The sequence below is a fragment of the Gymnogyps californianus genome, chromosome 10 (genome assembly GCF_018139145.2).
Source record: "Gymnogyps californianus isolate 813 chromosome 10, ASM1813914v2, whole genome shotgun sequence".
Classification (NCBI taxonomy): Eukaryota; Metazoa; Chordata; class Aves; order Accipitriformes; family Cathartidae; genus Gymnogyps; species Gymnogyps californianus.
Window position 1 is genome coordinate 4265892 of NC_059480.1, and position 20972 is coordinate 4286863.

The 20972-nt window shown below is 41.8% G+C and overlaps 1 long non-coding RNA gene across 2 annotated transcripts in view; it reads left to right on the forward strand.

Annotated features, from left to right (window-relative positions):
* Positions 1-18631, forward strand: part of LOC127020110 (uncharacterized) — a 53745-nt gene extending 35114 nt beyond the window's left edge. For both annotated transcript variants that reach the window (XR_007767012.1, XR_007767011.1), the window contains exon 3: positions 18124-18631. This is a non-coding gene — a long non-coding RNA (uncharacterized LOC127020110). The remainder of the gene's footprint in view (positions 1-18123) is intronic.
* Positions 18632-20972: the final 2341 nt, after the last annotated feature.

Genomic DNA, 20972 nt, shown 5'->3' on the forward strand with positions numbered 1-20972 from the left:
AGGTGGGTAGAACGGCCCCTCAGGTGAGCTGCCTTTGCATGGCAAGTGCTTGAACGTGGAAAGCAGGAGCACTTTGTTTCAGTCAGGTTTCTTGCTGAATTGATTGGCAGTGGATGCCTGAACTGTGGGTGCAGCATGGAGAATGGTAGTTGTTGGGAGAATGTTGTTTCTCTTGGCAGTTACTGCTTGGACTTACTAAAGAGTGGTGGTGTTTGGGTGTAAGAAATATTTTTTTTTCTAGTACCCTTGAGAGAAAAGAGGTATCAAGCTGAGGGGTTTCAAGACAGGTATGGTACTTGGCCTTTGTGTCATCCTTGGGGAAGAAACAAGAAGGCTCAGAAAAATGTGGACCAGGTAAGGGATAGGCGTGTAGTGGCCTGCAGGTGGAGGAGCTTGCTTTTGTTCCTTTAGTGGGTAGTTCCTTCAAGACCAGTTGAGTTTAGGTCGCTCTCAGAAAAAGGACAGCAGCAATGGATAAATCTTAGGACAAAGTCTTGGAAGTCAGTTGCATCTGGACACCCCATAGCACTTGACAAAGCACAGTGGGCAATGGATAAAGCCTTCTTTCTTCTTACAGCAACAGCCACAGGGTGCAGTGTTGGATTCCCTCTGTAGACAAAGCACTGTCATTCTCTCCCGTATTGACTAATATGTTGCCCCTTAAGAAACCCCTTTTGTTTGCCTGATAATTTGAGGTGAGCTGTACTATCCAGGAAAGCGAAGGGCAGCAAAATCTGGCTCTTGATAGAGCTTCTAAGACTGTTTAGTTCAAGGCCCATCAAAATAGCTCTAGAGAGTGCCATGCAAAAGCAACTATAAGAGTGACAGCTGCTTGTGTATCAAAAGCAAAGATTGAATAATGTACATTGAAGCCTTTGGTGACAGCGCCTGTATAGATGTGCATGAGCGTACATATGGTCCAGCTGGTTCATTTGCACTATTGTGATAGAAGTACAGGCTATTGATTCTTTTTCCAAAATAAAGGTCATTATAAGGCTTGTGAAGGTAGGTGTTTGTACACTGGGTTTGTCTGTACTTAGCTTAGGTTCAGATATACATCAGCTTTCTCAGCCTCCGAATGGGATTGAATTAAATCTTGCAATTACCACATTTTCAGGCAAACAGTTTCTGACTTTGGATTAAAGACAAAGGTCAAAATAGAATTCTCTTTGTATGCTTTGTATGTTGGATTTTTGGTTTTGTTTCTTTGTGGTCTTAACTGAATTTCTATTTCTCCTGAGTATTAACAGCTGGCAGCTGTACAGATTATGAGAGTTCAGGCATCTATAAAAATATCAATTCCTTTTGAAGTGCTTTAAAGCATAAATTATAGTTAGATAATATCCTCAGATGAAAATATTAGTCTGTGAAAAAGGATTTTCTTTGCCCACCTCCTTCTGCCTTTAATCTAGAAATTAAAGACAATAGGAACTGCAATTATCAAAGATGCCAAAAAATATTCCCTCTTGGGGGTTTCACCTAGAAGTTCTAGTTTCTGCTCAGTGTACTTTGGGAAGCCCAGTTTGTTGTTAATATGCTTTTGTAGAGCTGTCTAACAGTCCCCATAAAGCGTGGTGAAAATAGAGCTTAAAGGAATGGGTGGACGCTTCGTGAGCGTCAGACAAATAAATTGCATGCTTTTTATTCTCCAAAGCACAGATGACTAGAATTGTAACTGACTGAATAATTCACAGTGATTAATTTGAAGAGATTTTCCAGGTTTTCAGTGTTCTTTGAAAATCTGTACATTTAAGCAGAAGAATGGTTTATTTAAACATATTTCAGTGTAATTGTTTGGTCTGGAGACTGCTAGCAGGCAATTGTCATTTGAAATATTCAGTGTATAGAAAAATTCCACAAATTCTGGGATATTTTTGCCTTACATGATAGAGAGTTACATGGAGATGGTTTTATTGCTTAAATTGCAAGTCACATGTTTGATAATAATATTTGCTATTCTTGCCATTTTGGCTAACCATATCAGACAAGCAGGGAGAGGAGATGATATCATATAATTCATATAAGTAGTGGGCTGAAATGTGAATTTTGTAATTGGATTTATTTATTATTGCTATTTTTGTGGTAGTGGTTCCTCATAACTGTTTGAACAGAGCGAATGACTATGTGGGTGTTCCAGGCAACTGGAACTGGAACATCCTAGAAGGCTTCCCTGCTGTACCTCAAATCATACTTTTCCTGCCATTATTATCTTTAGTTCTCTTTAGGAGCAATTTTCTCATTGCAATTAATAATTGTTTTGGATACTGTTTTGTCCTTGTAAGCTGAGATGATTACAGAGAAGAGCAAGACAAAGATTATAAGAGAACATGAACCCCACCCTGTGCTTCTGAGAAAAGTCAAGTCACTGATGAGCAGAAGCCATGGGGAAAAAACCAGCAACCTGCTCATGTCCCTGTGTTCTCTAGGTTTATTTTGGGATCAAGAGCTGAACTAATATACTGTGAAGGGCAGGGGGAAGGGGAAAGCAGTACAGAGGGAGCAGCTCTGAGATTCAGTACATCAGCCCCTGTCCATACTCCTGCGATGCCAGCCGAGGGTGTAGGACTTTTAAAGTATTTAACACATTAGAGTTCCATGTTGCATATTCAGTTTCAGAACTGAAGATAAGCATTTTCCCATGAGACCTCTGTGCTGGTTTCCCAGCTGAAGAGGTCCAGAGAGAGTTTGTAAAAGTGGAAGTAGGGGAATTCTGAAGCGTGATGAGGCTCATCTGAAACTTAATCATTGTTGGCTCTGATTTTACATTCAAAATCCAAATAGCTACAAATACGAGTGTGGGAAACAGCAGTGATTCTATCCCATGTCTTTCATCATGAGATCCTAGTGCCCCCCAGAGTCTGACTAATAAAATCACTGAGACCAAGATCCAATGAATGGGCTGTCTTCCCTGAAACAGATGGAAATATTTCATGGCGTGGAGCTTGGAATTTCCCAGTTGTCCTATTAGCTGTCTAAAGTAATTCAGTTCAGATGACCAAGACATGGATATTACAAATTCTTCCTGAGTGGAAAAAAGAACTCGTTGGCCGAACGAGGGCAGGAATTAATTAGTGAGGAGCAAAGGCGTAGATCTGCAGAATTGTGAGGAGTGAGGAAGTGATTGCATTGCAACTGCCTTGTTATTTGCTACAGCAACATAATTTAGGCCACTCAGGGTAGGAGTGAGATGAAGAGGGTGTTTATACCATTAGCTTTAGACATCTAACTGAAGTACAGTTTGGTGCAGTTACAGTTAGCAGCGGATGTTCCCTCTGGAGTTGATGGAGGGACAGGCACTACCTGAGAGCCATTCAGATCACAGAATTTAGGTGACACAAATACCTTCTTCATTCCTTTTCATGGCTCTTCATTCACCTGGTTCCCATCTACTCCTTTCTTCAGACTCGCTTTGTAGTCGCAGGTTGTGTGCCTGAGGCAGCTTCGCCAGGTACTTAGAGCAGGCAGAGGCAGCACTCTGGCATGACATGCCATGTTTGCTCTTGGTAAGTAGCCCCTCGCTACCCACTTGCTCTGTGTTTGCCTCTGTGCACTCCTGGCACTGGTGAGCAGCACCACAGGCTGAGATCGTATCCCCAGGCCTGCTGCACAACCCAAGGGGCTACATAGCAAAGGGATTGCTTCTTTGCCTCCCTGAATCCCAAGGCTGTATTCCTGTGCACTTGCTTCCCCTCAGTTGCTGTGGCACTACCTGCCCAGCAGCTCTTTAACTAGGAAGGTAGCCTGCTGCTCAGAACATTTTTTTATGAGCATAAGGACACTTCCTCTGCTACATCCAGCTAACTCTCTCATTACACTTTATAACAAACATTAATGTCTAGAAAAAAAGCAGATTTTATCTGCTCCCAAGATAGAACATAAGACAAACATCCAAGGCTCTGTAATGCCAAGACATTTTTAGGATGCTTTTCAGAACATGTACTTGACTTCAATCATTCCAAATCTATTTTGTAATTACAAAGCCGTTTTATGTTCCTTTGAAACCAATTCTAAAGCTATTCCACAACCATACTGAAAATACCTTATGTGTAGAATTTACACAAACATTTATTTCAGTCTTTTTTTTTTTTACTGTGTTGATAACCTTTACAGTAGAAAAAGGGGTCTTTGCAGAACCCGAGGTACTCTTGAACATCTCACCATGACCTCTATAAAAGGCTGCTTGAAGGAGTTCCATTCATCTGAGCAGTGTTAGTCCAAAAAAAGGAAAAGGAAACCCACCCAATGCAAAGTTTTAAGGCCAGATGGAGTCATTAACATTTAGTTTCAACTTCCCCTATGGCACAGGCCATAATGCTTCACCAAGGATTCCTTTGTCAAGGTGAGCCGCAGAGGTTTACTAGACCACGAAGTTTATTACTGGCTCTAAGGTTTCATCAGCTGGCTGCAGGGCATGGCAGGCTGGTTCGCTTGCTGAATAGGAGAAAGGTCTATTCTCTCTTGTCAGATGGTGATAATAGTAAAGACAAGATTGAAAACCACTAAATAGGCCACACATTTAGAAATATCAGTGAGGTTTGGATCAGCATGCTTGCCTATTATTATTATATTACTTTCTCCTTAACGATGCTGTGTGAGCAACATGATCAGATTTATAAACCCGTTCAGTGTCCCGCTGTATGTAACCCTGATACTAAGTAGGTTTTCTTTGACTTCAAAAGAGTAATGGCAAAGCACAGATCATCTACCTACTAGATATAGCCTATCTCAGACAAACCAAAGCTTTATTTAGAAGCAGCCATGTTAAAGCACAAATCCATCATCAATGTGTAGGGTCAGGAACTGAATGATGTGTGTTTAGAGAGCAACGTAGTCATAGCCTATATAATGCCAAGTAAGAAAAGCACATAGAGGGGAAGGTGGAGATCTGCTTCTGCAAGTATGTGCTATATTCACAGTGCGAGAGTGTACGCACTGAGTCAAAATAGTATGTAATGAATTATCAAGTGTTATTATGTACAGTAGTTGGAAATAAAACTGACATTACATAAAAAGTGATATGATACTGCTACAGTAATCACTCTGAAAGCAGAGGAAGGGATTGTAAACCAATGTGATCTGGCTCTGATTTGAAATTGGTGGAATTTACATCCCCTGAGCATCTTTTTTGGCCCACAAGGAAATGAGCAGGCTTCCCACTCCCTGTATTTACGGGAAAAGCAGCTGCATAGCTGTTCGCTCACCCCAGTCTCATCAATACTGGCTTTCATGTTATTAGTTCTCAAGATTGCTCTTGCAATGATTCAGCCTTTAAGATGTGGTTATTGTGCTTTTTATAAGCGAATGGAAAAAACCCACAAAGGTTAGCTATATTTCTTCTCAGTGAATTCCTTAGCAGAAGGAAACATTCAGTGATCCCCCTTTCTGTGAATGTGGTTTGACAGATCAATGCATTTTCTGGGTTCTGTGAGAAGTTATAACAGATTTTGAGGCCAGACCACATCTTCCCTTCTAGCCAAGGATAAGTTAATTAGGTAAACACAATGACACAGTCTCGCGAAGTTTCTAGATTGTCACTCTCTGCAGGGAGAGAGAGTCATATGGTCTCCTGTCCCACAGGAGAATCAATGAAAGTCGCAGCATGTCTGTGCGTGGAGGTGCCATCTGCTTATGGGCCTCTATCCCAGTTTAGGAATACTTTCTGTGCTGGGAGGGCTGTAAGCCATTTACCCCCTGCACAAGAGGGATACAAAGTGCCAAGGTGAATTATTGATGAATGATAAATGGATTTTTTTATTTGTACTACAAATCTGTTCTCTGAGTTTTTTGTTTCTTTTATATCAAAGGAAGGTATGATTTTGCTGATGATTTCTGCCTACTGACATAACTAATTACTTAATCAAGGGCTTCTGCCTTCTGTTTAGAGAGAGCTGAGATATTAAGAGATCGCATTAATGCCCTTAGAAACACAGCGAGACTTGAGAAATCTATAAAGATATATTTAGCGGTAAAAATTATTCCATGATAATTTGTCAATTTCAGTGTTCTATCAGATATCAAATGCTTGAGATGAAATCTGCTCCAGCTGGGGGAAGGATCCATTTTCTGTGCTTTCAGACGTGTCTGGAAAGAAAATGCCTTTACTTAACAACTTTTTTCACGTTTGCTGCGTTTGTAGGGTTTGGGTTACATTTAGCATCAAGGTGGTTTTGTGTAGGGCTAGCAGATGGTTGATAGGTGTTACCAGCATGGTATAGGCATAAATGGATGTTTTCTGGATTGGTAAAGGATGCCATAGAAAATGATAAGTAAACCTCCAATACTGGTTCAGAGAGGGATGGAATAACTTAGGTTGCCTGATCCACCTGCCCCCTGAAAGCAGGGCTAAATCATATTAAAATGGTAAACAACCATAATGGAAAGTAACTTACAAGCCCCTCACGTTTTTACTCAATGTTTAATTCCCATGTCACTTCTGTGTACTTCAATGCTCTTTTTAACTGAGAAAAACTGTGCTCATGGAGACATTCTAAGTTTTTTCCTGCCATTGAGATACCGAAATTTTTCCACCATTGTTGCTGTTTTAGAGAAAAGAACATTGGTCCTTCTTTGACAGAGAGGTATTTGCCTATGTTCACAGCACACAAGCTTAATAGCATTTTGCTCCTTCCTGCAGCTGAGTATCGGATTCTTCGTTTCTTGTGTAACTGCACCTCTGACACATGGACATCACTCACATCCACAGGAAGGAGAGTTCAGCTCCTTCTTCTGTAATAAATTTGCGACAGGCAGGCCGCCCCTCCTGGTGGCAACCCACAGGGCTGTCCCCACAGACACGAGGTGGGGCCTCGTCTTTTTAAGACCTCCACAGAGAGCAGCTGGTAGAATAGGCTACAAAGTCACCATGAGCATCTGTTATAAATGAAGCCCTTCCTCTGCTGTATATAATACGTGCATACAGGGTAATATATTGATTTGCTTTATTATCATTTCTGTCACTTTATCATTCTTACCAGTTAGCGATACAAAGCCATAGTTTTAGTGATGGAGAACCTCACATTCTGCCTTATCTCTTGTTTCAATAGGAAAGCTTACTCAAGGAGGACTAATGAAAATTATAGCTATTTATCCACCAAAACTGTGAAATGATACATTATGATTCCCAAAGTGCTGGGTTACTGTACTGTGACAAATAGAATAGTTTCCTAAGTACCCTTGAGTGAGAACAAGTGTGCAAAAAGGAAACTAATATTGGAGATTTATTTTTTTCAACCACTTAGTTGCCAATAGAAGGAATTATATAAATAAGAAATTTATATTTCTTAAATATCTGTCTGGTGGGGGGGGTTAAAAGCTGATAAAGCAGGGGGTGCTTAGAGCCTATTGTGTTTGAAGGTGGAGGAGGAATAAATGTGATTTCCACACATTGAATGTTTTTTAAGAATTATTTCTACTGCTGCTTTTCTGGGCTGTGTACAGCCACTGAGCCCTGGAGCAGGACATGCGCTGTGTCCCGTAGCCACGGCCTCAGGCACTGTGCTATGGTGTAGCTCAGCTGCTGGGCACTCATGACAACATGCCCGTTACTTCTGTCACTCGCCTTCCAGGTGATCTTTTTGTTCATCAGCTTTTTGTGCCTTAGCAAACACCCGACCTTTACCAGGGTCACTCCAGTCAAGTCTGGGCTTTCTTACTCTCATGCTAGGTGTGGGCAGCGGTGGAAGCACACGTCAGCGCAAGCCTGGTGCCGCACACATGGAGAATTGTCATTCTTCTTTCTTCTGCATAAGTAGCATTTAGATGTAAGGCACTATCTAAAAGGAATAGAAGCAAAAAGCTTGGTTTGTGAAGTACCTGCCTCTCCTCCTTTCCCCAGTGCAAGCAGACCACATGAAAGAATGACTTTTCTGCTGTTGCTAGCAGGGTGGTTCCAGAAAGGGTGCTGTTTCCAGCATTCTACTCAGTGGCTGAAAGATGGATAATACATGGCTCATTGAAAGCAGCCCTGTCCCATATGGGCTATACAACTGCAGCATCCTGGGTCCTGTATCTAGAACATGCATATGCTGAGGGCAGAAGTAGGGGCAGGGGTAAATGAGAGGTCCTGTTTCAGGTCTTTCACATCAGAAAGAGAGAGCATTTGGCTTGGCTTTGTCAAAGACTTGATGTATTGTCTGAGCAAATTATTTCAGACCAGTTTCAATCCAGAATTTATGCTTTTCCCTCCCACTGACACTCCTGATGGCTCCCTTGTTTTCTGAGATTTACCTAAAGGGGGTAAGATTGCTGGATTTGGGGCTGATATCTGTAGAGCTGTTGGCAGCTGAGCAGGAGTTCCCAAGTCCCTGTGTCTCAGGCCAGGTAGGGGCAGGTGTTGTTCAAAGCCATCCGCAGTGTGCACTCCTGTTCCCTGCCGCAGAGCCAGCTGGTCTGCCCTGGGCTGGAGGCAGTGGGAACCACCATGTACCCGCTGCAGGGATCCAAGCAGGAGAGAGGAGTCTGTGTGTACAGGACATCTCAGTCTGCACAGGGAACAGGGGCAGAACAGAAAGGGCTCTCCCCACTGCAGACCCCCGGAGAGCAGCTGAGCCCCGCTGGTGTGCCCCTTGCCATAGGGCAGAGACAGTGCAAGGCCAGTTGTGCATTTTGGGTGCTAGAGGTTCCTCAGAAGAAAGGCAGTGTAATAGTTGCCCTACATTCATAACTATTGTGTCAAGATAACTGTCTCAGCAAATTAATCTGTGAACTGATCATTAATAACTCAGTTCCTAAATGAGTGAGTGAGCCAATAGATTAATGAAGTTCTGTAGGCCTTGTAATTCAGCTCTGATGCAAATCCAAAACTGATACATGGAGTAAGCCCTTTAAGTTGCATTTCACCAAATTAGCTATAGAGAACAGCAAGGTGATGTCTTTTGGTTTATCTAACAAATTGTCTACTTCGTGTTATCAAAATCTAGATGCTTTTACACTACCTAGGGCTAAAATCAGGGCAGCTGATATCAAGAAGAGCTTTCTCATTATTTTCAAAATACTTTAAAACTTCATGAGGATGTAGAGAGGAACCCCATTCTGTCTAGTCTAGTCTAGCCCCAGTTATCCTAATCCACCCTGCTTTGCAGTCAGACTCTGGCTCCTTGTCCTTAAGGCACTTGCAAACTTTCCATCATGTGAATAGACGTTCTGGGTTGCAGCTGGGCAGTTAAATTACATGAAGTGCATGGTGACCATTTTGACTGTTGTTTCTTGATTATTTTTTATGTGCATGGTATGTTTTTATGAATGCCACTGCTCACTGAGCACATTGCTGAACTGGCCACCTGACTCGTTTTCCTGAACCATTACCACTGGTTTTAGGACATGTCAGTATGCTCATGTAGTTCATGTTGTTCTTTTCAGCCTGTACTTTGTTGCAAACGTGATCATCAAAATTAGGAAAGAGGCAATCTGTGAACAAGCATGCTAGTAATAATAACAGCACTCCGAACTTGTGTTTGTATTTGTTATGCTCCTCAAATCTCACCTGTCTTACAATGCCTACAAAATGCTTGAAGTCTAAGCAGCTGATGAGCTGTGACTCCTGCTCATCTTTCATTTTCTGGTCTGATTGTTTCTTGCTGCCACCACTGTTTCCCCCTGTATAAGTGGATTGAAAACCTGCTGAGGTACAGATCTTTTTCTAGCATATTTGGTGCTTACTCTGGGTGAGTCACAGTAAAAGCAATATTAAAAAACAGTGATCTTGGGATTACAGTGTTTTAAGAAACATTAAGCAGTACCCTCCACTTTCCTCTGCAGAGGACTTTCAAAGAAACTTTTCAGTGAGACATTAAAGGACATCAGTCTTTGTCACTTGCCAGGGTAGGCTTAGAGGCAGGAAGCTTGCAAGTACCTACGCATTAGGAGATTTCTGACTGAGGGCTCTTTGTTCCCCCCCCTACAAAGTCCAGTAGCTGGAAATGAAAGTAAAGTGAGACAGTACTTGCACCACTTGCAACAATGAGAGAAATTAGTGATTTATTTAGGCATGAAATAAGTACTCCAGTCACTTCAGATCAAGATGAGATGTCTAGCTGAGCAACGCATTGTAGTTCAATCACAAATGGATAGGTCTGATACAGAAATGACATACTAAGTTCTTTGTCTTTTACATAGTGTGTCAGAGGAGTACCCCTTCTGACCTTAACATCTAAAGAAATATCCCTTCTCCTTTACCCTGTAGATCTGTGAAGCATTCAACCAGACAAGGAGAGACAAAAAGCCTGGGAACAAGGTCTTTCATAAGTGAGATCTCCTTTCCCCACCTTTCACCTGCAGGTTACTTTGTTGATTAGTGACTCTGACGTGTGGCCTGGGGTTTTTTTGTATTAATGAAGAAAAAAAAATTAGGCATCAGTTCCTGATTATGACTGTTGTGCAGAGTTTTGAAATAAAACCAACGGTATGTGACTGAACCTGCCTGATAAGAAGTTATTAAAAAAAAAAGTAATAATGTCTTTGTCACAGCAATGAGGAGATAAATTATATGTTAAATGGCAAAGCACGGCACTGCATGTTTCATGCTCTGTAATGACTTAAGAGTTCATCGTGATAAATGTTATTAAAATAAGCACCAAAGGAATTAAATGTGATGCTCTGCTACCTGTGTTGAGATCTCTTCAAGTCACTTAATTCTTGCTGCATTGCCTTTTGCGTAGCCACTATTCAATATCACTTCTAAAGAATGTGAAAAGGCAAAAAAGTAAATCCTTTATGATGAAAGGCTGCACAATTAACAAAGGGAAAAGGGGAGTTGCCGTGAAGCTTTCCCACTGCCTGTAAAAAATGAGCTTTAGGTTTTACACAGGTGGCATTATTTTTAAATGTGAGATCTGGGCTTTGTTCCCCCCTTTAATATAAATGTCAGTGTCATTTTGCTGGGAAATCTTTCTGTTTCACCTTCCATTTTGATAAATTCAGACTGGCTTTCAATCTTACCATCTACCTTTCTATATTAATAACTCTGTTGACCAAAGTTCTGCATCAGGTTCTTTCCAGAAGCCATGAATAAAACACAAGTGGTGGACCAGGCATATTCCAGAAGATCAGCAACAAGGTTTAGCATGAAGTGGACAAGTGCTGTAGTGACAGTGGGGGGGGAATAAAATACCATGAACCCCCACAGTCATAACCAAGGCAGAGAGCTTCATTAGCACTTGGACCACTGGTTGATTATATGAAGAAAGAGTGTATTCCTTGCTGGGGAGGGAAAATAGAACCAATAGCACTTCCGTCGAAAGTGGGTAAAGAAGGTGTGGATAATGGAATACCACAGGGAGAACACATAATCAGAAACTGCTAAATACTACCCTACTCTGCTCTTAAGTGAGCTAGTTCTTAGAAAGCTGTATAAGCTTTGAAGAAAAATATGATGCTGTCAGAAGGCTACTGTTTGGCACGTGAGTTATCTGTACTTCCAGATCAGTTGGCAGGTGCTGCTGAAATACCACTGGGGGGGGGGGGGGAATCACTTCATCCATCATGAGTGCATTAATCCTGTCCTTGTTTTCTAAGACAATTCAGTGCCCTAGTACCTTCAGATGCTTTTATAGCTACCATTCATACAGAATAACACACCAGTGGGAAAGCAGGAGTGGGCTATTGGCAATGTTATTGCTCACTTGGACTGGAAGGTTGGAGGAAATGCTGGGGAAAGTGTCCCCATCTGCTGTCACATGCCTTAGCATTTGCCCAGCGTACTGGGCTAGGGGGACCTTTGGTCTCATTCAGTAATGCCATCTTTACTCTGTGGGCCCTTAAGAGCTGGGATTACCCCCTTCATTTGTATATATTTGATACTTTAAAAATAGTATCCCAATTTTCTATGTGGGTTTTTCCCCACTCAAAAATGTAGTTTGTTGCATTTAATGCAAATAGATTTGTCTAATCTGAAATAGCAGCAACTGCCTTTCTGTATGAAATAAAGCAAATGTTGGCAAAACCTGTGCTTATCATAGCAGATTTCTCCCCTACCTTGGTAAGGCCAACTATCTAACTTCCAAAACCTTCTAAGGTTCACAGTGTCATTTATGTCATCTCTAAATGATACTACAGCGGCCAAGAGTTCTCCTATCTCATCATTCTTTGAATAGTTGACTACTAGCATCTCAAGACTGAAATATATTTCTGTAAAACCTTTTTAAGCTGTCTGTAATGATGCATAAACTGAGAAGTAACGTTCTAAGGATTTGCATGAAAACCCACTGTGTTCATAGTACATTGTCTCTGAGTTACAAGGTCTTATAGCAGATTTTTAGTGTATTCAGATACTTAAAGGTGTTTAACTATATTCTGTCAGAACTTTTTGGACATGTTAAATCTCTACTTTTTCACATCTTAGAAACTCCCATGGATCTGTCACTCCTGAGAAGCGAGCTTGAAACCAGCTCTCTAAAGAGGCTGCAGAGCTTGTGCAGCTGCTCATGCTGCTTTGCATCATGAGCAGAATAGCCCTGACACACACACCTTCATTCTGTTACACAGATGTAAGTGCATGCGGTATTGTCAGTACTATGGTATCAAGTACCTCTCTGGCACAGAAATCACTACTGATGAGGACTGGGTCATCAAGCCAGAGACAATGAAATACCTTTTATTTTTCCTACTGGCTCCATTAATATTCCTTTATAAAATTCTAATGAACCTAATTGTTCAGTGTCCAACTTCAGCCCAAAAGGCTCCATTGGCATGTCCCTCATCCTGATGTTATGTTTATTGCAGTTTCACCTCCTTGAAGATAAAACAAAGACTTTATGCTCCTTTTGGGAAATGGGAGATGAAGGCAGACTGCCAATGCTTGCTGAACAAAGTATGCCTGAGGTGGCAGCCTTGGCTTTGAGGCTACAGCTGCTCTGCCTTTCAGGCAGGCCTAAGTGCATGAGCAAACTAAAACTCATCTCGTGTCCTCACTGAGTAGAAATACATATGTGCTAATGCAAATGAAAGGAGACTCAGGTCTGTTACACACTGTAGTGCAGATTAAGAAGACTAACAGCTCGCTCTACTATCCTATGTCATCCTATGTATATCCTTTCTGTCTTAGTGGCAGCATCATGTTAGGCCAAGAAGTCAACCATGCTTTTTTTTCTGCAAAGTTTCCTAGGTATCAAAACAACTAGGATTTGTAGGTAGCAAAGCTCAGGCTTCCCTTTTGCATCTTGGATTCCCAGAACTGAGTCAAGACATGCACCAGGTTTGGTTTTCACCCTGCCCTCTAGCTTAGTCTGCTAAAGAAAGGATGAATGTATGGTCAGTAACATTGCCACTGTGATTTGAATCAGGACGGGGTTAGCAACAAAAACCATACTGTCACCTCAGGCGTGCTCTTTAATCCAGCTCCTGCAGGCCTCTGAACAAACTGTGTTGCACCAGAATACCTCATTGTGTTTGAAGTGGACATCAGGTGCCACTGAGTTTAATGAGCTATACTGAGCTTTATAAACAAGCATAAAGACTAGAGAGTTGACAAGCAAAGATACATCCCACAAAGCAGGTTGACACAGATGGTCATTTTCAGGTTGTGCAGATATATAAGGCTAAGAATGGAGCAAAGGAGTACAGATCTAATACTCTAAGTATGAAACCTCAATTTTCAATGAAGCAATGAAGACATGAGAATAACTCATGGCATCTAGGTTTTAAAGCACAACTTATGAAAATAAATAAAAGCAGTTGACTGAGCAGTGACAGTTACAATTTGTAGGCTATGGTGTGCTGTCATCTGATTTAGGACCAGATGCCGATACTTACATTAAGTAAAAGAACTCGGGGAGATGTCCAATGTGGGAATCAGTGGGATACTTTTATATTAAGGTACCAACAAACGAGAGTGACAAAGTCTGTCGGTTAAGGTACAATTCTTGATCGGAAAGACTGGTGTTTGCTGATAAAGGGTAGTTAAACTCATAAGCTTTTGTAGTGGTGATAAAAGCTAAAATATAACAGTACGCAAGGAGTGATTTTGTTCTCAGATTCTTGTACTGTGGCTAGGTGCCTAACTCCTTGCAAAAGTGGTGCTGGCAAGGTGTGTTCTCTTTTGCAAAGCAAAGCCCAGGTCTGAGCTGGCAAATGCCTGATTCACATACAGTCTTTGAATGTATTGGACAAAAAGCAGCTCTAAGAAATTGCTTGCTGTAATCCAAACTCAGCTGAAAGGCTGCTCTGATTCAAATTTGACTACTTCCCATAGGCAGTTTTTGAAAATGTCTTTTACTGTTAATTCATTGTCTTTAAATATTTCTTTAATAACTTTCTTCATTGCCTTTGAAAAAATCTTTGATGTCATGAGTCGAAAATATAACTGGCAATATAAAAATAGAAAAGCTTATGACGTTTTTATTAATATAAATTTACTCAATAACTTTGAAGGCTGCTCTTCCAGTCTGGGAAGGAAATATGATGCCAGTGCAGCTGCGTCTCCTTTTTCTCCATTGATGTTTTTTCTTCCTCTACAGCAGTTGCTGAAAGCTAGAGTTCCTGCTTGTCCCAATTCCCTCTCCTCTTCTTGCATCTTCCAGTAGCTACCAAACAGACCACATCATCCCACCCCCTCCTTTCAATGGATTTCTCTCATATCTCCTCCTTTTACATAGCATCAAACTTAAATTTCTCATCTGCATTTCTTACTATGTTCTCTTTTTGTTCTCTTACTCTCTTGCATTCCCTCCATTCTGCCCATGGTGGCAGCCTCAGTGCCGTCTTTTGCCGATTTCTTTCTTTTTATACCAGATGCTACCCAGAAGCACTCCTCTTTCTCATGTTCTATGAGGTGATATAAAAAACCTTACCAGCAAATAGAAATTCCTCCTTAAAAAACAGATGAGGGAAAAAAGGGCATTTTTTGGCTGGCCTCTAAAACATTGTGAACTCAAATTGTCTTTTTGACTAAGCAAGCCACCTTGCTCTCCCAAATGCCTTTGTTGTTGCCAGTATTCCCAGTGCACAGGCTGGCTTCACCTGTGAAAACAGGAGCAGAGTAAAGGGGTGAAGGGAGACAGCCCTGCAAAGCAGACGTGCTCCATGAACTGCCACTGGCTCCACGTCTGTCTGCCTGAACTATGCTCTGTAGGATGTGTAACTTACACTGACTCACTGTTTTGAGGGAGCCTGAAGAATTTTGGCACCCAGTCCCTTCTAAATCCCCAAAGTACTGACAGCCTAACTCCTTTGGCAGTTAGGATTAACCACTGTGGTTGTTAATATCCGTAGAGGATGGAACAAGTTTGCAATGTCCTCGGAGCATTTAACTCTTACTCACCGAAGTGGGAGGTTGGCGCAGTCTCTACTCTGGGTCCTCCACAAGTGGACCACAGCCGAGTGCGGTGTCATTCCAGGCAGCCACTCTCCATTTCAGAGCTGAGTATTGCTGTGATGGGTGTGAGTGAGCAGAGGCTGCTGCAGCCCTGGGCCTTGGTTTGTGATTCTGTGCGGTGCTGCTCAGAGCCGTTTCTCTGTTCAGGATCAGGGCTCCTGCTGCAGCTGGTCTGACGAGTGCCATGGAATTCACTTCATTAGATAAGATGTATGAAGTTTTTATGTTGCATGAAGGCTAGCAAGGCAACTTCTGATAAAGGTTAAAAGAGAGAGAAGGAGGGATACAGAGGGAGAGAGAGACAAGAGGAAGGCGTTGAACAGATTATTAGTGGACTTAAGCCCAGGATATACATGGGAAAGTCCAAACAGTGAGTTGGAAACGAATCTTAGACGCTGCCGAAACCTTACTCCTCTCCAGCGCAGCGGTGATGGGGATATGAGAACACCCAGCAGAAGTGGGCCATGCCCCTGCTGTGGATCCACCTAAACAGGCGCCTGCGCATTGAGAACCAGCAAGACCTCAGGTAGCCTAAAAGCTCCTTCACCTTGGTGGCGAGTTGGCCCATTTGTCGGCTCTGAGATTTGCAGTAGAGGACAAAAGTGGTGGGGAAACACCTATTCCCTCTACCACCAATGCTTCCTAAACACAGGTCCTTTCCCCTCAGGGACTGGGGCCTGTTTGTTGCAAGATGGGAAGGGAGGTCTGTGACCTGATGGCTGGGAGCAGGGAGGGGGTAGAGGACTCATGTTTCAGCCATCCTCCTGATGAATTTTAAAAAAAAAAAAAAAAAAAAAAAAAAAATCCAAGAAAGGTGTTAGAACCCTGGGAGGAAACTATTCTAACAAAGCAAGTCTTGAGTGGGGAAACACTCATGCATTCTGGGGTTGCAGTCACCCGGCACATGTAGAATAAAACATTAGATCCTGCTCACAGGATCTGGGCTGAGAAACCAGTGGGGCTGGAAACGTTAGAAACAGGTTATAAAGATATAAATTAAAAGGAAGAGTCCAGAGAAAAGAAACTTCTTTCCATTCACCACCCTTCCAGACATAGAAGCCACATGGACACTGTCCTGGAACAGGGATGGGGACTGAGGGTGTGCAGGACGCAGGCAAGGTGTTGCACGACAGGCTGCAAACTCCCCGTTTAGGCCTACTGCGGCTGCGCGTCGCTGCCTGCTGTGCTCCAGAGTTAATTTAACCATATTTAGATCTGGGTGTCCTAAAGTACATTTAGCCTTCTGTTTCTCTGTGGCTTTCATTTTGAAAGGGGGAATGAGAGGGGCAGAAAAGGAGGAACTTTACCTCAAAGGATCTTCCATGCTAAGGCTGAATATTTTAACAAAATTTAACTTTCTGGCCTGTTTTCTGGGAGCCAGTGAATGACTCACAATTAGCTCTGCCTCAGGCTAAGGGGGCTCAGTGGCTGAGCCCTGACCGACCAAAGGGAGTGATACATCAGGAGCAAAATCAGTGCTGGTCAGCCTTGAGTGCTACAGCAGAGGAGCACCATTAAACAGCTGCCAAGGACTATTCACTCTCTATGATGCTCTTCCATTTTGCTACGTTAGTTATGGTTTCTGACAATGATCTCTCTTGATTCAAGGGATTTTTTTTAAAGAGAAATTTCTCTATTTAAATTTCATGCATTACGAGTCTACTCAGATTCTGTCAGAGGTTAGTTCTACATTTGACTGACTTGCTTTAAACAAAAATAGTCCTGGAAAATTAACCCCTTCTTTGCTAAGCCTCTGTCTTGTGGGTAAATGGTAGCTAATGCTAGGAAAGGAATGAAGCTTTTCATGGGAGTCATGCTGCCAGGAGAAAGCAGTCCTCACTTTTCAGGGCTCACACAGGTGGTGCAAAAAAGTAGTAATGGCTGTAAATAAAAAGGCTAATCAATTGTTGGGAAAACTAACCCACATCATGTTTAATTTGCTTAAACAATCTTCCCACACAGTAGTCAAGATTGGTGGAGGATCTGGAGGAGAGGCATTTACCGAACCAGAGAATGGAACAGTTCAGAACTGTGTTAAAAATGAAGTAGCAATTGGTGTCGGTGCATCCGCTGTAGATGCATGTGAATGTGCTTCCATGCTTATTTCTCATATGTGCTTCCCTGTTCCTGGAGTTAGGGATTTCTGTAGTGTGTTGGCTTTTGTGGAGCCCAGGTTAATGGTGCCCATTAACTTCAATAAACTGCAGTTTTAGTCTTCCAAAGAATCTTGCACATGTTTCTGCTATCCCACAGATACAAGAACAAAAGCTCTGATTTCCTTATGTTTTACTTCAATAGCTTGGCAAGAAATTATCTTGTATTAATGTCTGACAGTTTTGGATCGCTTGAGGACACAAAAAAGAGGCCAAAAATCAGTGGTGATGCTTGCAAATCCATTCCTCTATTGGTTCAACGAGCAGTTCGGTTTTGTTTGCTCCTACATTTGACAGAGTGTAAAATTACTGTCTCACTGTTTATAGGGCAAATGAAGGGCTTAATACTGTTTGCATGTGTTGAAATATCTGCACTACAAAAGAAGATTGGGTTTTCAAGAGCTTCCCATGGAAATGTCTCTGAAGTAGTTTATACGTCTCTCATAATTGCATATTTTCCTTTCCTTTGGTTTTACATGTGAACAGGAAACAGGAGCTTGTTTCTTGTGTCTCTGCTTCCTGTAAATGCCAGAGCTGTTGTATCATCCTGACTGAAAAAAGATGCTGTAATATTAACTTACTGGTGTTTTTAAAAAGAAATTATGTTTAAAAAGGAAACAAAGCCATTTTAAGTTCATACACTTGTTGGGTTTTTTTTTCCAGAATGCCCAAGCCTTTCTGCTGAAGTTCAATTAATTTCCACCATGGATGCCACCAGAAGGCTGAAATAAGGAAAGCACTAATATACTCACCATCCTGAGAAAAAGCATCTGAAGGCCTTTACTGCCCTGCTGTCATGTTGCAAATACACACTGAGTGCACCGCTAGGCTCTGCGTCCTCTTCTGCTGCCCTGGGTTTTGGCTACTTGTCTGCAAGATCAGCTCTGATGTGGTGCAGGTGACTTTGGACCTACCTCATCACTATGGACTTATCTGATGCTCATGGGACTCTTGGCTGACCCTTGTTACCAGCATCCAACCCACTCTGCCCTTCTTGCTTGGGCACAACAGGACTGCACCAGGTTGGGGATGGCACTGCTCTGCTGCTTTGTTGATGCCTGTGGCTCCCAGCTCATCTTTGCAGATCAGCCCACTGACACGTGGTAAGATTGTGTAATTATACTCAAATAGACTAATATTTTTCTCAAGAAATTCTCTAATATTTTAAAAAATTTGCTCTGTGCATTAAATCCATATCTGAAAGAAGTGGTAAATCAAGTACTTCAACCTACAAAGGAGCTTTTTTTCTACAGTGCACATGCTAGTGCATGCAAGGGTAGCCAGCTACCGACTGCACTGCTTCTTACTGTCTTCTGCCTATGAAGTTGGCTCATGTGGCCACAAAGCCAAATGTGCAGGCTGCTATCTTTAAAGGGGTACAGTGAATCTTACCAGACTTACGGCTGGCTCCAAAGTCCACTGAAATAATTAGAAATGTCTTGTGGATTATCTGTGAGCAGTCCTACAGACCGCATTTACTACAGTAACTTATGTACTGTATTGTGCTCTTGAACCAAGACAGTATTTCAGTGCCTACTGCTCCAGGGACGTCCTTTGGTTGACTTCAGTTCCTTTGTCAAACCCTTACCAGACAGGTTAGTGTAGACGTACTAGGGAGGCTTTTGACCAAATGTGGCTTATTGTCTGTATTTGCTTACTACTCGTACTTCCGTGGATCATCTAAGGTAATCAAGCTTTGCTTTAGCCCTTCACGTTACTGAACAGCAAAAAATATCCACACCAAGTTAAGTGATGTTCAGAGTTAGGCTCTGTCTGAATAACTTTTCAAAGTCAGTGTTCTAATCTTGTAATCCAAACAAATAATCAAAGTAAAAATCCTCTTTCTGTAATTGGTAATCTGAAATACTCAGCCAAAACCCTCTTCTATCAACTTCAGCAAGGGGGTAGATGGTCTTCAAAGATGTTTCAACATTTTAGATCAAGGTAGGTTTGGTTTTGCTTTTGGGTTGGGTGTGGGGCGGGGGAAGGCTTGTTGTTGTTTTGTTTTACAATACTTAGTCAGATCTTTGCATGAGGTAAACTTGCAGCTACTAACAGGAAAGTCAAAGACTTTGTTAGAGCAGGAAATAGTCCTTTTAGTTCCACATGCAAAGGCACCTTTTAATGTGGCTGCTGAATTGGATTCATCAGAAGTAAAGGCTAATCCTCCCCTTGACATTTACGGAGTTGGTTGATTACTTCTCTTCTGAACCATCCATGTAGAGCATTGCAGGTTTTTATAAATTCTTTCCTGGAAATGCTTAATATTAAGAGGTTTTTCCGATTCCTAATTTAAGCTCTGCACATTAATAATTGAAAGCTTACAAGGTAAAGCAAAAAAAAAAAATGACAGATCAAACCTGGCAGAGCACACTGGGGAAAAAAAAAATATCACTGAGACAAAAACATTTTAACTGCAGTGGCCAGAATTCTCTTGACCATCATAAAACCACTTCCTGACATCAGCTGAAGGCTAATGTGGCAGGAGGGCGAGCTGGAGGCCAGTGCAGCAGCTGGTAATCATGCAGGTCTATGTGCTGACATTATTACAATACTTAGACTACACATAGAGGTGGAACTGAACAAGGGGACCCACCATGTATTCTCTGCTCAAGAAAAACCTTTTCATTTCTTCTATGACTTACACAATTTATTTGAATTTACTTTTTAATTGTTTTGGAAGTACTCTGTCCCTATGAGAAGAGTACCTATGAAAGGGAAATAGTTATTAGTATATATAGTTAAATGCATATGCACATATATATGTTTTATATTAGAATAACAGTAGTAGCTAACAGACCCATGAGAGGTCAGAGTCCCACTATATGTAGACTCTAGATTGAGCAGGAATTAGTCGCTGTACCACAGAGTTGACAACTCTATGAAGACAGACAAAAAAATCATTTCTGTCCCTATTTTTAGGGAAATTGATGCAAAGCAAACATAAGGACTCAGATTTCTGGTACAGAAATGGTACAGATCTTTATAGGCCTTGAAAAGGGATCAAATTTTCAAATTAGTTCTCTCCTTTTGAAAATCTGGGCATAGGTGTTGTACTGCGGGTACTAGATTCAAAGGTTTTCTTTAAATGCTGGCCCATATCTAATGTCAACCAGGCTCTCTGTAGGAAAACAAACAAGCGAACTCTCTTGCCAGAGCTTACACCTCTAAAATCTCTCCAGTGGTGCTGCTGTGACCCAGAAACAGGCATCTATGGTGGATCTTCTGGGTCATCGTGTCTAGCCCTCTGCTACTGCCATCAATCCCCTCTAATCCCATCTATAAGCTTATCAGGCCTCATCTTAAAACTAAATAGGTTCCTAGTGGCAAAGCTGTTACCATTTTCTCCTCCTTCTGTTATCTCGGAGGTGATTAAAGAAGAATCTAGTTTCAAGCTTGAATTTATCTGTGGTTTATTCACACTTATTTATTCTTTGTCAGTTTTGTCCTTTAGCATAGATAGCTCTTGTCCTTCCCTTATGTTTACCCTCCTTCTTTCCCAGCCCCTCTGT